Source organism: Ranitomeya variabilis, chromosome 5 (assembly GCF_051348905.1).
Source record: "Ranitomeya variabilis isolate aRanVar5 chromosome 5, aRanVar5.hap1, whole genome shotgun sequence".
NCBI lineage: Eukaryota > Metazoa > Chordata > Amphibia > Anura > Dendrobatidae > Ranitomeya > Ranitomeya variabilis.
Genome location: NC_135236.1, coordinates 229605188 through 229621087, shown reverse-complemented (window position 1 = coordinate 229621087; position 15900 = coordinate 229605188). Strand labels below are relative to the sequence as shown.

At 42.5% G+C, this 15900-nt stretch overlaps 1 protein-coding gene across 2 annotated transcripts in view; it reads left to right on the top strand.

The window, feature by feature from the left end:
- Window positions 1-15900, top strand: part of LRRC49 (leucine rich repeat containing 49) — a 296862-nt gene that overhangs the window by 196274 nt on the left and 84688 nt on the right. The gene's annotated exons all lie outside the window — the stretch shown is intronic.

The window sequence follows — 15900 nt, the reverse complement described above, 5'->3', positions numbered from 1 at the left end:
ACTGTGGCAGAGGCTGAGCAGGAGCAGTGGGTTCACGGTCGGGTGGCAAGGCGGCAGCGTGTACCTATACGTGGCTAACTGTTTATTGTATCCTCACTTTACTATTCTTGAATGTTCATTTCTTTACTTCCCTCTTTCTTTACCTTTTTTTTCTTGACTCCTGTTTTTCTTGACTTTCAATATTCATGCCAGTTTTCTGTCTTTGTTTTCTTTCTTTTCGTTATGTTTATGTCTCCTACATTAATGTTTTTATTTATTTTTTAGGTTTCAGAACGGGATGAGGACCTCATTGAAAATTACCTCCTAATCTCCCTGGTCCATGAGCGAGTCCCATTGTGGGACACCCGGGTTCCGCAGCACTCGGACAATGTGACGATCCGGCGGCTATGGAATGAGGTGGCCAAAGCGATGTGGGATGGCTGGGACAACACCCCGACTCAGGTCCGAAATGCCTTTTGTAAGTATTGCAATGCAGTGTGATGCAGACCTTAGCCGTGATCACACGGTTTCTCTCCTCACACACAGTTGTGTGATCACGGTCCAAAGTGCATTGTCTAACCATTATTTATATTTTTCGACAGTGCTCAAAGTCAAAACACGTTGGCGTTCGATGAAGGATCGCTTCAACAAGGACCTTCGTCAAGAGAGCCGGGTTCCTAGTGGTTCTGGAGCAAGGATCCGCAAATACAAGTATCACCGCATCCTTGCATTTTTGAGACCGGTCCTTGCCCAGAGAACGTAAGTATTTTTTTGGTGTATTGGGTTGTGTTGTATTGCCTAAATCTGTATGTTTCTATTCCACAGGAGTTGGCGCTTAACTTTTGTAAATGTTTGGTATTACTTTTTTTTTCTTCTTTTTTCACAGCACATGGAGCAGCACTCTTGACCCTGGTTCTGGAGCAGTCCTTCATCAGACAGCCACGGACCCGTCCGAGCCTTCCAGCATCCAGCAGCGCTGCAGCAAGTGGGCCTGCCACACAGACTCGAGACCAGGAAGCTGGTCCATCAGATGTTCCCCTTTTCCCAGTCCTCTGACTCTTTTTTATGGGGCTCTTCCCGGCAGTGGCAGAGGGCCTTGGACAGGTCACTCATGCCCGAGTTCTTGCACTTGCGCTCGGTCTTTCATGATGTACTCAAGGCGATGGGTGACCGATTGGATAGTGCCATAAACCATATGAATACACGTATCCAGGAGGTCACCAAAAGCCTTGACCAAGTGAAAACCGACCTCCAGAGGCCAGCACATCATTTTTTTTAACCAAATTGAACAGGGCATGTCGGAACACCTTACTCCTGATCTCCAGCTTAGTGTCATGCAGGCCTGCAATGCTGCTTACATGCAGGCTATGCAGCAGAGTCGGTATTTTCAGCAGACAGTGGTGGCATATCCACCTGTGCCTACACTGTCACGCTTGACCTCAATGCCGAGCTCTGCTGCATACCACTGCACTGCCACCTCCATTCCAAGCACTGCCGGACACAACTACAGCACCACCACCATGCCGAGTGCTGTTGGACAGCCCACCACCACCATGACAACTGCTGCTCCTGCTTAGACCTCCTCCACTGCCACCACCATGCAGCAGCAGCTCCCAGATCAGGACAGGTCAGCCACCATCACCAGGTCCCAGCTGCAGCAGCAGCAGCACCCGGATCCTGGCATGCTTTTCAGCACCAGCATGCAGCAGCAACAGCACCCGGATCCTGGCATGCTTTTCAGCACCAGCATGCAGCAGCACCCGGACCCTGGAATGGCTTTCACCACCAACAGGATGCAGCAACAGCACCTGGGCCCTGGCATGGCCTTCCCCACTACCACAACCATGCAGTTGCACACGGACCCTGACAGGTCGGCCACCACGACCAGGCCGCAACAAATGAGCCCACCGAGGCTCCCCAGACTGCAGCGCCGATCCCAAAAAGGGAAACAAAATAAAAAACAAAGGACAATCTCAATTCCTACCCCCTCACCTCTCAATGTGTGTATAATGTCAGGTTTGTATCACCCTTACAGTGTGTCTCTGCCCTCTCATGCATCAAGCCCCATACCCGAACTCCCAGACCCCACTACCTTAATTGCCACTTCTCCTGTCACCCCTGCATCATCCACAGTTAGCCAGGCCTCACAGCTACACCCCCCCCATTTCCATCACTCTACACCAAGCAGGCGCAGTTATATTAATTTTTATGTTAAAAAATAAATAATGTTTTTTGCCCACAATAATGTTTGGTTAATTGTGTATTTCGCCGCCGGCAACACACACCATGCGCCGAATAAAACACTGCACCGCACACTTTATTTTTGGCCAACTCATAACTCCAGTAGTTATTAAGTAGAACACTGCCGCCTTTGTGTGTTTGGTGTAGAGCTCTGAGGTGGCCAAAAAACCCCAAAATTACTTATTTTCTCCATAATCTCTTCAGTCTGATTAATCTGTGTCGCAGACTGAAGAGAAAATGGCGGTAATACAAAGCAGAACTATACTCAACAGGTCATGTTTCAAAAAAATAATTATTTATTACACCGGACCTGGTGAGTAGAGAACTGCCGTGTATAACCTCTATTTTTTCTTTAGTGTAGGTATTTCACACAAACAGAAGAGACGATGGAGGTCATACAAGGCATATCTTCACTATGTTCCAAATTATTATGCAAATTACATTTTTCTCGGATTTTCCTAACTGGTCGGTGCAAATGACAGTCAGTCTAATAAAAGTCATCACCCGATAGAGTATACATCGAATTTTATTGAAGAAACCTCCCAATGATAACAGTATAATCTCTAAAATGAATAAAAACTCAAAATGCACTGTTCACAATTATTAGGCACAGTAGAATTTCTAAACATTTGATATGTTTTAAAGAACTGAGAATGCTCATTTGAAGAATTTGCAGCATTAGGAGGTCACTTTCACTGAACAAAAAAGCTATTTAACTCCAAAACATCCTAACAGGCCAAGTTACATGTTAACATAGGAACCCTTCTTTGATATCATCCTCACAATTCTTGCATCCATTAAACTTGTAAGTTTTTGAAGAGTTTCTGCTTGTATTTCTTTGCATGAAGTCAGAATAGCCTCCCAGAGCTGCTGTTTTGATGTGAACTGCCTCCCACCCTCATAGATCTTTTGCTTGATGATAATCCAAAGGTTCTCTATAGGGTTGAGGTCAGGGGAAGATGGTGGCCACACGATGAGTTTATCTCCTTTTATGCCCATAGCAGCCAATGACTCAGATGTATTCTTTGCAGCATGACAGCATGAGATAGTGCATTGTCATGCGTGAAGATGCTTCTGCTCCTGAAGGCATGTTTCTGCTTTTTATACCATGGAAGAAAGTTGTCAGTCAGAAAGTCTATACACTTTGCAGAGGTCATTTTCACACCTTCAGGAACCTTAAAGGGCCCTACCAGCTGTTTTGGACCAAAACATGACTCCTCAACCTCCTTGCTGACGTCGCAGCATTGTTGGGACATGGTGGCCATCCACCAACCATCCACTACTCCATCCATCTGGACCATCCAGGGTTGCTTGACACTCATCAGTAAACAAGACTGCTTGAAAAATAGTCTTCATGTATGTCTGGGCCCACTGCAACCATTTCTGCTTGTGATCACTGTTTAGGGGTGGCCGAATAGTAGGTTTATGCACCAAAGCAAGCCTTTGAAGGATCCTACACCTTGAGGTTTGAGGGACTCCAGAGGCACCAGCAACTTCAAATAACTTTTTGCTGCTTTGTAATGGTATTTTGGCAGCTGCTCTCTTAATTCAATGAATTTGTCTGTCAGAAACCTTCCTCAATATGCCTTTATCTGCATGAACTCTGTTTCAGTCATAAATCTCTTCATAGTATGATGATCACTCCTAGGTTTTCGTGAAATATCTAATGTTTTCAAACCTTGTCCAAGGCATTGCACTATTTAACACTTTTTCAGCAGCAGAGAGATCCTTTTTATTTCCCATATTGCTTGAAACCTGTGGCCTGCTTAATAATGTGGAACATCATTTTTAAGTAGTTTTCCTTTAATTAGAATCACCTGGAAAACTAATTATCACATGTATTTAAGATTGATTTCAGTGATCCATTGAGCCCTAAGACACAATGCCATCCATGAGTTTATTTGAAAAACAAAACGATTAAATCTTTATGACACTTAAATCCAATTTGCATAATAATTTGGAACACAGTGTATACTCACCTGGACATGTGTCAGAAATAGTGAATTCATGAGGCTGTTATTTGTGCATGAATTCATTATTTCAGACACCTGACTTGATGAGTATAGATCTGTTTTTTATTAAACCTCCATCGTCTCTTCAGTCTGCATCCAATAGATACTGCAGAGCAGAATCAGAACGCAATAACATCAACTACCTTACCCCTAGCAACATAAGTAGTTTTTAGAGAAAATACATAGGAGACTCGGTCAAGATATCAAAACACGTAGTTTATTAACAAAAAATATTAGTAACATTTAAAACATAACTGGTACAGACCCAAACCCAACAGGACATTTTACACAATATTGTCTTGCCATGCCACACGTCCAATATCGGAATCAAAATAGGCAGCAAATTGGTCCCGCATGTGGCCTGCTTCAACAGTTGACCGCAGTGGGTGATGCTGGTAATCTGGCAATGGGTTTGCAACTGGTTCATCCAGTTCAATGTTGGGTCGCTCCTTAGCCATTATGTAATTGTGGAGAACCACACAGGCTTTGACAACCTCATCGACTGTCTCCATTTTTAGATTAATGGCTGTCCCAAGAATGTGCCATTTTGAGACTAGAATCCCAAAGGTCCACTCCACTGTTCTTCGGGCCCTGGTCAGTCTGTAGTTATAAATCCTTTTAGTGTGGTTCAAGTCCCGACTGGAATATGGCTATAGTAGGTTTTCACACATCTGAAAGGCCTCATCCCCAACCATAACAAATGGCATCGGTGGGCCTTGAGTGTTGGGGAGAGGTTGTGGCAGTGGAAAATTAAAATTTTTGCCATACACGCGTCGGCCCATATCAGATTTCTTGAAAGTCTGGGAGTCATTGCCACAGCCAAAAGCGCCAATGTCCACAGCGATGAAGTGACAGTCCGCATCTGCTATTGCCATGAGCACAACAGAAAAATATTTTTTGTAGTTAAAGTACTCTGATCCCGTTCTGGCGGGTTTGATAATGCGTATGTTCTATCCATCCACCGCATCCAAACAGTTGGGGAAATCACACACACACTCCAGAATTTTTCTGCAATTTCCTTCCACATGTCCTCGGTGGTAGGGGTGTAAATTCATTCCGGAGAATTTTCCACAAAGCCCGGCAGGTGTCCGAAACTATACCAGACAGGGTAGAAATTCCAAGCCGGTACTGGAAGTGGAGGGATGATAAGCTCTCTCCGGTTGCCAGAAATCTGAAATAAAATAAAAAAATAAAATTACAATCAATTCTATTTATGGTGGTGTTCTGCTAAATACATAAAGGAAAATACAAATAATAAAACAAATAATACAAATAATACATGGAAGACCAACAATAATTATGACTGGCATTTATTTAAAATTATTACGTACCTTAATGTAACCAGGAGACGTTCCTCTGCAGGAATCGCTCTATGGAGCTGGGTTTCCATGCGTTTTTTCCTGAATTTGCAGTTGCGGATTAAACGCTGCGGATTCTAACGCAAATGTGAAACTAGCCTTAGCTGGTAAGAGTTGGTGCAGACAGTCATAGATTCATCTGAGAGAATCTGTCCGATTATGCTAATGACACTCTAATCAAACTCTGATCAGAGTTTGATCCAAGTGTTAGCATAGTGTGATCCGATTCTCTTGGATGAGCAAATCAGAGCACACTAGGGAGAAGATGGAGAACAAAATTTCTTCATCTTCTCCATTGTGAAAATGATCCGAATGTCATTTGAGTGCAGTCCGATGATTTCCATGCACTCGTTGACTTGCATATTGGATCAAACTTGGGCATGCTGGCATTTTTTTTTCTGGACTGGCTCTTTTCAGGCAAAAAATCGGACATGTGCACTGCCCCATAGAATAACATTGGTCAGATTACGATCCAATGTTTTGTCAGATTGCACTCTGACTAAAAAATATGCTCCTTCTCTAAGGTGGTGTCATCAAATAAAAGCTTGTTCAGGACTTTTTTTTATATGTGAAACATTAAAAGCAGAGGGGTAATTTTTTTCAGGTCACAGCTATTTTATATCCTGCACTGATAAAGATGACAGCAGTCTGCAGACACCATCACTGGTTTTGGTTGTGCTAATAAGTAGCATGCTTGGTTCTTGTACACTGATCCATACTGATGGTACAGTTATAGATTTATATAGCTCATTTTGTAGCAGAGAATGGTAACAGTAGCCACGCTTCTTTGAAGCAGTTTGTTAAAGGGAACATGTCATCTGGATTTTATATCCCTAACTAATGGCATTTATTTAAAGGCCCTTTATTGCTTATTAACCCTTACCTTGCCGGAAGTTTTTGGCAGAGGAGGCAGGTCACTCAAGTAACAGAGACCTGTCAATTAGGGAGCAAAAGATGGAGACGTGCAGGGAAAATTGGAAAGAAGACGGAGACTTAAGGCTCAATAAAAAATGAATAGATAATTGCTTGGGAACACAAAGAAAGATTACAAAAACGAAAATGTGGATTGATTTTGGATTACAGTGAGCAAACGTTGATGTGTTTGGTTTCTGGTAGTAAAATCTCCTGACCGTTTCCCTTTAAGTTATGCCATATTATATATTAAACATAAAGAAGGATAGAAATCTCAGATCCATCAATTATACCTTAGGCGCTGGACATCTAATTCTGGGGAACTGATGAATTTGTTGCTTTTTTCTAATACACGCACAAGTCCGAAGTATTACTCTAATTTAGTGACCTTGATCATAAGACTTAAATTCTGAAAGGCAATTCTCCTCTTAATGTGCCCTCATTGAAGTGAAAGTCTTGTTTAGTTTGAAAACGTTTCCTATATAAACTGAATTGTGGGTGTTTAGAAGAAAGCAGGCTTGGCGCTAGCTAAATGTAAATGTTGTGAAGAAAATGGGGTGAAATCGATATCGTAGAACTACAACCCCAATTCCAAAAAAGTTGGGACCTTGGGTAAGATGTAAACTAAACAAGAATGCAATGATTTGGAAATTTTCCGGCCATATTTTATTCACAGTAGAGCGCACATCAGAAGGTGAAAGTTACATTTTGTAATTTCATTTGAAAAAAAACTCATTTAGAAATTAATGACAGCAGCACATCTTAAATAATTGGGATGGGGTTAACAATTATCTGGAAAAGTGAGTGGTCCGATTAAAAACTGCTGAAGGGCCAGATTTCAGTTAAAGAGTTTGTCCACTACTTTAACATTGATGACCAATGGTCAGCGGTTCACAACCTTTCCACAAATGCGCCTAACAATTTTGGACCAATTTCAGAAAATGTTCCTCTACATAAAATTGGAAAGATTGTAAATATCCCACGATCTACAGTATATAATATCAAGAGATTCTAGAGAAATCCATATGCACACGGGACAAGGCTGAAGGTCAGTATTGGATGCGCGGGATCTACGGGTTGTCGGGCAGCACCTCATTAAACATAGGCATGATTTGGTTGTGCACATTGTCTGTGATCACAGTTTGTAGTTGAGATCACAAAAGTTTATTGCTCTGTCATGTAAAGGAGCTGTATAACAATGCGATCCAGAAACGCTGCCATCTTCTCTGGACCAAAGCTTCTTTAAGTAGGACTGAGGTAAAATGGAAAACCGATGTGTGGTCAGATGAGTCGAAATGTGAAATTCTTTGTCAAAAACTACAGACAGTGTCCTGCAGACACAAGAGGAGAGGGACCATCCAGCTTGTTATCAGCGCATAATTCAAAACCTTGCATCTCTGATAGTCTGGGGCAGCATTAGTGCCTATGCCATGAGCGGCTTACACATCTCTAAAGGCACTATCAATGCTGAGCATTATATAGAGGTTTTAGAACAGCATTCACTCCCATTCAGACAGTGTATTTCAGGGAAGACCTTGTATATTTCAGCAGAACATTGCTAAACCACATACTGCATCCATCACAACAACATGGCTTCTCAGAAGAAGAGTTCGGGGGATGAATTAGCCGTCTGTAGTCCAGACCTTTCACCAATAGAAAACATTTAGCGCATTATGAAACGAAAAATACGGCAAAGACCCAAGACTGTGGGGCAGCAAGAATTCTACATTAGGCAAGAATGGGACAACATTCCTCTCCTAAAAACTCCAGAAATTTGTCTCATCGCTCCCAGACGGTTACAGACTGTTGTAAAGAGGAGATTCTACACAGTAGTAGACAATACATGGCCATTTCATGGTAGACATGGCACTATTTTTTTCTACAGTTTAAACAGATCCTTTAGAAATGGAGCAAAATCGGATGTTAAACGGAAATCGAAGTGTGTGTCTGCACTGCTCATACAGTTACAAAAAAAAGTGTTCTGCATTTACTTTATGACTATATTTCACATGTTTTTCATTTTACATATTCAGAAGAGCAAAATTTAGGTTGGCCTGGAGGAGTTTTTAACAGCGATTAACCTTAGGAGGAGTAAATAACATATTTTAAAAAAGATGAGGAAAAATTCAACAAATAAATAGTAAATAAAAGTTATAAACTAATTCACTCTGGCATACTAAATTCCATGAAAAGAAATTTATTAAAAGACCATGCCACATACATAGAAAAACAGACAACTGCATCAAAAATAGAGGGAGGCATGTTTAATAATAATAATAATAATAATAATAATAATAATCTAAAAACAATATACCATAGTATAAAGGCTAAAACTACTGTCCAGGACTGTGAAGTTGCTGATGACGTTTTCAGATCAGTGGACATAAGGCAGTGCTCAGCAAGTCCAATGGCCGATGGAAAAACAGAGTATAGGGATAGAGCTCCACTACATTGCATGGTGTTCTGGCGTTGTGTTCTGTGTACTTATCAACGGTCCTGCTAAGGGCTGATTGGTGGCAGCTGTTGGACTCCACCGGTTTTGATATTAATGACCTATCCCTAGGACACAGTTGTCCTGAAAATCCCTTGAATATAAAAGTTCAAAATTCTGTGCATTTATTATTGGCCCTTCTCTAATTAGATGATGACCCTCTAAATTGCCACTCTTTGTGCTATATCGTCCCTATAAGTTTTCAGATACAAGCGTTTTCTCTTGTAAAGGGCAGCTTATAAGTTCATTGAATGTCAAACTGGAACCTATTCATAAAATAGAAAAGAACAAGGAAAAAGAGCTAGCACTTCCAAAGAGCATTAACAATTTGTAAGGGTTTTTGTAAGGGCTAGCTCTTTTCCTTGTTCTTTTCTCTGTGCTGGCAGCTAGCAGTGGAGTAACACCCATTCACTCAGTAGTGGAGATCGCAACATATGCGCTGAGTCCAGAAACCTTGTCTGTCTAATAAAATAAATAGTCTCACTTCTTGGTGAACGTGAATTCAAGAATATCCCATGTGTAGTTCTGCAATGCTTGAAAGCCCCCAGTTTATATACTCAAATCACATGGAAGCCAAACATATAAATGGCGGCAGTTATCCAGCGCTGGATATATTGGATACTGGTAGCAATTACTGTGGTAACGCTTTGTTCACATTGTAATTGGACCTCCATTTACCGTATATACTGGGACGTGTAGGTGAAAGAGATGCCTTCTATTGATGTCATACAGTGGCATCTGTCATCATAAGATCTAGCTGTGTTATTCCAAACTACCGTGCCCAGTAATAAAAAAAGCATGCAGCAAAGGTTTTTTTTTAATGGACACATTTTTGCAGTTTTTCATGTTATTGGCAGTAAGTATGGATATGGATCAATTCTGCATCAACATAGTGTTGGACTAATTGTAGAAATTAGTTTCTAATGTAGAGATCTCCATCCTTGTAGCTACAGGCATAGATGGTGGCTGCAGTAGAAAATGAGTATTTCTCTTCCAAACATCCCACGTGTCTGTAGCTGCGAAACATGGCAGCTAATCTATGTGCGGTATGTTATTAGCACTTTTGCTCCTTATATCCAATATGTATGGTTTGATTTACTGTGTCAGCTAACCCGATGATTTCTGTTGTTGGGGTGTGTGCACATGATTACTTTTATACATGGGTGTACCCCCTCCGGTAGTGTTTATTCTGTAGCTTCTTCATTGTTTTTTCTTTTTTTGTTTGTCGTTTCTTGCAGCGACTCCGCTGCCGGAGTATTTTTTTTTTTTATAATGTAAACCTTAAATGGCAGGTGTGGCCACGGAATGAATATACTACTTCATTTAACCTTTTCACGAATTTCAAAGCATGAGTTGGTTAAAACAAATTGCAAAAGATGGAACGTGCATAGCAATGATGTTTTTACTTTGCTGCACGTTATACCAATTCTTTGTATAGTACTTTTAGCACTTTAACAGGCAAGTTCCAGGCGGAATCCGTCTGGAAAAGATGTTGTGTGCACAAACCCTAAGATGCGTAGTCCAAATAACTCCTGCTGTCGGGGATAATCCAGGATCAAGTACATTGGACTTGGAACATGTCTGATTCTATATTCCACTGGAGGTAAAGCCTTTTATCCTTTTCCATGTAGAAATTAAAAATGTGATTGAAGCGAGTGATCATATATATGAGGGAATTGGGGAAGATGGTCATTAACCAATTGAGTCTATGGTGTACAGCCAGCTGAAAGAACCTTATTTCAGAAACATTATGTTGGACTCCTCTTCTAAGAGCCAATTGGTGGGAATAAAAATGCTAAAACAGGATTAAAAAGAGTTAAAACATTGCTCTTTATACTTTTACCTTTAAGTAGTAACATTACTGCAGCTGCTGATCCCTGGGGTGGGGTTTGCTGTCACGGGAAAACATGATCGAGGTCACTGACTAGCAGGAAACGGAGACTGACGGACTGTACTGAAAACTTGGATATTGAAGATAGTTTCTTGTAGTTATCATGAAACCGTTCTGGAGCTGGCCGCACTAGGACCAGGGACAACGGGCACACGACTGGTCTAATCTGGACCAGGAGACCGAGTGTAGGTACTGCAGACATGGTTTCAGGATTAGGATACCTTCCAAGCGGTCATAGGAACACGGACAAACAATACTATACTAATGGGAACACAAGATACGCGACTAACTTTAACAGAATAAGGACGTTGGACGTGTCAACATACAGTTGCAGACACCAACACCACTAAGAATAACTGTAGGGGTTGCTCAGGCACCTCCCTATTGTGGGGGTGCCTTTTATACAAGGTGCCCCCCACCAATTAGCTGGGAGACATCTCGCAGGTGAACACACTTTAACTAAATGCCTCCCAGCTGTTGGCGTGGGACATTTACCATGTGCGCGCATTGCCCCTTTAATAGCAGGGGAGCACACTAGATGTGCAGCCGGGAAACAATGCAGCATGCACTGAGGAAGGAAGAGGATCACTAGGGAGCTGATGCAGGCGGGACAGTGAGTACGTCTGTGTCCCCACATGGAGGGAGGAGGGGAACCATGTGGAGGTGCCTGCTACAGACGTAAGACTATCATAGCATTATATATGCCTTATTACTGTTTACTGGAGGTATGATAATGCCAAAATGAGGGCCTCTTTTTCCGCTGAGATAATGGAGAGATTGGCTTTTAGAAGCCTGCAGATCAGTTCGTTGTGATTGAACTCTCATGCAATTCAAGTGTTTTCTATCCATCTTTATCACATAATCTGTGACTCTCGCTGGCAGTGAGGTCTCATGGACCTGTGAATGGCACATTGTATGGACTTCATATTCTTACATCAGAATCTTCTACTCTTTCAAATTAAACATTTAATTTACTACTGACTACTTTTAATTTATTTAATTGCTATTTTGAGTCCACGGAGGTCTGCTCAAGCATAGCGAGCTGGCAGCGCTTCACCTCCCCTACTGTAGAATGTTTCTAATTTGAAATCCGTTCCGTTCCAAATTTCTGTCATTTGCCCAGTAGTCACCGGCAAAGACGCAGCCTTCTAATACCCTGTAAATACTGATAGAAATAACTCTGAACCACCGTGAGGCTTAACGTGTTTTTCGTTTTTACTTTCCAATTACTCCTCATTATTGTACAGACGAGGGGGACTGGTTTATCAAATTATAGGAAAATAAGTGTAACTTGGTAAAAAAAAAAAAAAAAAGAAGCTTTTTCAGGCTTCTTTCGAAGTCACCCATTGCTTTTTGTCTGAGAAAATATTTACTCTGAATTTCCTTGTATCTACTATGACTCTCAATTTTATAGAAAGTAAAGTATTTATTAAATCAATATAAAAACATATGCAAATGCATCAAAGTATCTAAAAATGAGGGAAATCAGTACAAAGAGCGGATCTCAGGAGATAGGGAATGTATTAGTGGTGGCAGTATTATCAATGGTAAGCAAATTATACAAGAATCCATCGCATAAATATACTTACAGCATAAATTTCATATAAAGTGTAAGTGCACGAGTATATTTAAACATGATCATATGAAGCTAAAAAAAATGGATGTCTAATCATGATTGTAAAGCATAAATGCATAACCCATCAAATATATTACAGTGTTGCGTCAAATTACATAAATGTGCAGGTAAATAACAATTGAAGACCCATACGAGTCTCCAGGTATCCGCGCCCTGATACTAGTTTTGCACATAGCTTCGTCAAGTGCGATTAGGAAACTATGTGAGAAACGCGCATCGGGGTGGTGGGTGCCTGGAGACTGGTATGGGTCATCAATTGTTATTTACCTTCAAATGTATTAGATTTGACTCAATATCATTGTAATATATTTATTTGAGGGGGTTATGAATTATGCTTTACAATCATGATTACATGTATCCACATTTTTTGCTTTACAGGATCATGTCTAAATATACTCATGAAATTTATACTTTGAGTAGATACTACCACCAGTAATACGTTCCCAATTTCCTGAGACTCGCTCATTATGCTGATTTCTCTCTGTAATTTTGGTATACTTTGATGCCTTTATACTGTATATGTTGTTATAATAATTTAATAAATATATTTTCTACACAATTCTGGCTACTTTATTATGATTGATTCATCTGCCCACTCTTTTATTATTTTTTGAATTGGTAACCAATGTGATACAATTAGGCTAGGTTCACATTGCGTTAGTGGGTGATCGCTAACGGACAGCGTTGCACGGCGAAAATGTCGCAATTAACGCCGTACAACGGGTCCGTTAGCGCACCCAGTGACAGCAATGTAAATTTCGCCTGCAGCGCATCACTAGCGCGTGCCTTTTTCGGCTCGCGCTAGTGATGTGCCGTTCTTCTGTGACGCGCCTCGGACGCTGCTTGCAGCGTCCGCGGCGCGCCCGAGGTCCGTTCCCCGCTCTCGCAGATCGGGGATCTGCAAGAGCGGGGACGTTAACGCGACCCCTGAACGCGGCCCCTAAATAAACATTGCGTTAGCGCAATCCGCTAGCGCTAAACGGATTGCCCTAACGCAATGTGAACCTAGCCTTATTGTACACCTTGTTCAACTACCCATATACCCTTATTTTTAATAAAGTACGGTACCTGTGATAGAAGTTGTTCATTATATCAAAGCAGGAATGCATTTTTGTCTTATATTATAGATGGATCTGCTGATTTAGGGTACCGTCACACAGTGCAATTTTGATCGCTACAACGGCACGATTCGTGACGTTCCAGCGATGCATTTACGATATCGCTGTGTCTGACACGCTACTGCGATCCGGATCCCCGCTGAGAATCGTACGTCGTAGCAGATCGTTTGAAACTTTCTTTCGTCGTCTAGTGTCCCGCTGTGGCGGCATGATTGCATTGTGTGACACAGGTTGTATACGATGTGCGCACAGTAACCAACGGCTTCTACATCGCAAATACGTCATGAAATTATCGCTCCAGCGCTGTGTATTGCACCGTGTGACCGCAGTATACGACGCTGGAGCGATACTTATACGACGCTACAACGTCACGAATCGTGCCGTCGTAGCGATGAAAATGGCACTGTGTGACGGTACCCTTAGAGTATGTCTAAGGGCCCCTTCACACTGTGCAATCAAAGTCTGAACGAGCGTTCGATTTGTGACGTTTATCCGTCCTCGTTCCGAGGTTGCAAAGTGTGACATGGCGTTACGATTTGCGACGCAGCCCAGCATCGTACGATGTGAAAGAAAGAGCAGAACTTTCTTTCGTCGTAAATGTCTCGCTGTGGCGGTCGAAATCGTAGTATGTGACGGCGGTCATACGAGCTCGTAATGCGACTACGTGGGTTGGGCTTCCGCATACCTGTCTCCTGATTGGGCGTGACGTTTTAGCACGCCCATGCTGGTAATACGTCACGCTCGGAGTCGTAGGACTATGGCGGTGTGAAGGGTAGCGTACGATTGCGACGCGTGACGTTCACATCGCAACTACGTCAGAAAAAGCGTTAACATCGTAGAGTGTGACCGCTGGCTACGAGCTCGTACTGCGATGTCGAATATGACGCAAATGCGTCGTAATCGTAGCAGAATCGACCAGTGTGAAGGGGCCCTAACTACACATCCTAGTATAAGGACTGATTCTCTGTGTCAAATTCACACAGAAATTAGCTGTTTGTTTTTTCTAACCTTTTAATTGCTATGTTTGTTTTTTGTGCTTTTCTAATGAGCCTGTGGTATTCCAAGCCCAAATTGATAAACATGCCCTTATGTTGTGACTGTGAATCCGGCATACTTATTCCAAGCTGATAAATTAGTTACTGCCACAAAATAAAAAAATGAAAAAAGGACCATACAACTATGTGCTAAATTCTCTTAACCATTCCTCCAACCTTTGAAAACATCACTGTGCTCCAGTAGTATTAGCGTTAACAGTGATCTGTCTCCATGTTTTTGCTATGATGTTTGAGAGCATCATGATGTAGGGACAGAGACCCTGATTCCGGCAATGTGTCAATTACTGATCTGCATTCTGTCATTTTGATACAATCACTGTTTTCTTTGCTGCTGATGTAGCAGTGCACTGAATGCTGAGCTCTGTATACCCCCGACTTCATTACTGATTAATAGCTTTATGTGCACACTGTACATTGACAGAAAACTGCTAATCAGTGGTGGGGGTGGGGTTAAACAGAGCAGAAGGATTACATGGCATGAGACAACTAGTCCTCCATTGATAATCTCCTACTGATTTAAAACACTGATTTTAACCGAGCAGATCAGCAGGGCTGGCGTTAGGGGCAGGCAGACCAGGCAGCCGCCCAGGGCCCCCCGCTCCTCCAAGGGCCCCCAGCCAGTGGCGTGCTGCTAACAACAGCATACCACACAGTCGCCACTAGGCACTTGAGGGCACGTGCCTAGGGCGGGACGATGTGGGGGTGGGCACCTGAGCAAGTTTTTTTTTCAGTTTTTTTATTTTAATTAAAGTCCAGGGTCACTTCCTGACCGCCTGCCCCCGTCCCCCCCACCCCCCGACTGCCTCCTTGAAGATGTCATACTCACCTACTCCAGCGATGCCTGGTCTCAGCGCTGGAAGCTCATCCTGTGTGAGCGGTCACGTGGTACCGCTCATTAAGATTATGAATATGGACACATATTCATGACCTTAATGAGCGGTACCATGTGACCACTCACGCAGGAAGAAGGTGCTGCGCCCGTGCCGGGACAGAGCTGGAGGAATGTTCGGCACGGTTTGGAAAAGGTGAGCATGACAGCCAGGGAGGACGGGGGGAGGATGGGGAGCTGAGCTATGCAAGATGGGAGCGGGGAGCCTATGAGCCATGCATACAGGAGGGGGAGAGAGATGAGCCATGGGAGCGGGGAGCCGATGAGCCATGCATACAGGAGGGGGGGAGAGATGAGCCATGGGAGCGGTGAGCCGAT